Below are 1,165 nucleotides of genomic sequence, written 5' to 3'. Positions count from 1 at the left end.
CAGGCTGACCTTGAACTCAGAAATCCACCTGCCTCTGCCTTTGGCCTTTGGACAGGTGAGGCAGGGTTTGTGGCCCTGGGGTTCTGTTCTTCCCAGTGAAAGGAGGAATACCGAGGGTAGATATCCTCTTGAGGTCAGATGTGGAGATAAAGTAATGCCAGGGCCTACCAGTGCCCCACATTCAGGCTGGGTGACAGCCCCCTAATCACCTACAGGGAATTCAAAAGCCAATCCACCTCTAGCCAATAGAAACTGCTGAGCCCTGGGGCAAAATGCTTGATCGGGAGCCTGTTAAGTCTGGGTATCCGGTCTCACTGTGCACAAGCCTTGACACACACACAAACACACACACTGGGTTCCGACCCCTGGGACTCAGAAGTGGTGAGGTGAATCCTGCTAACTCTGGGAGATCCCAGCCAAGCTGCAACCTCTTTCAGTCTGAGCCCCTAAGTGGTGACACTGGGAAGAACAGGACCTGGGGGTGAGAACCCTACCCTGCCCTGCCCTTCCTCACTCACGCAAAGCGGCTTCAGAGGCCTTTTGCTCCCTAAAGAGCGAGGGACCAGTGATGACGTCCATTCAGAGGACTGCACTTCCTCATGAGGACTTGGGCAGAGGGACCGTGAGGTTAGCTGGTAAATAGCGGCCATGGCTTGCTTCGGCTCCTTTTTAGAGCCCTGGATTCATAGCCATACACCCTAGCTGACCACAGAGACTCTTCTCGTAAGCCCACAGCGAGTGAGCCCTAGCCTTGGAGGCAGACAGCAGTACAGAGATCTTTTCTCCTGGGAGGCCTGCAAGGATCAGTCGAGTGGCCTGCAGGTTCCTACCTGCCCCTCAAGGAGGGGTCTGGGAAGAAGGCCTTGACAACACAGTCAGCATGGGGGCGGGACAGGGATGGATCAGCCACAGTCCCCCACTGGGTGGACCTTTGGAGACCCAGACTGCCTTGCCTGGTTCTGCCTTGCCTCTTTGACTTGTGTAGTAGCTCAAATGAAAAAAAAAAAAAAAAAAAAAAAAAAAAGCCCCGATGGTCCCATAGTGAGACATACTATTAGAAGGGGGAAATGTGGTGCAGGAAGTGGTCACTGGGGGTGGGCACTGAGGTCTCAGATGCTCAAGCCACACCTAGTGGCTCAGTCTCTTCCTGCTGCCTTCCGATCCA

General features: G+C 54.2%; 1 protein-coding gene across 5 annotated transcripts in view; it reads right to left on the bottom strand.

Annotated features, from left to right (window-relative positions):
• The window catches only part of Adamts7 (ADAM metallopeptidase with thrombospondin type 1 motif 7), a 37,314-nt gene that overhangs the window by 23,936 nt on the left and 12,213 nt on the right, over nt 1-1,165 (bottom strand). The gene's annotated exons all lie outside the window — the stretch shown is intronic.

This window comes from Mus pahari, chromosome 10, assembly GCF_900095145.1.
Source record: "Mus pahari chromosome 10, PAHARI_EIJ_v1.1, whole genome shotgun sequence".
NCBI classification, from domain to species: domain Eukaryota; kingdom Metazoa; phylum Chordata; class Mammalia; order Rodentia; family Muridae; genus Mus; species Mus pahari.
Note: the sequence above shows the minus strand (reverse complement) of the source record. Positions and strands in the feature narration are given on the sequence as shown.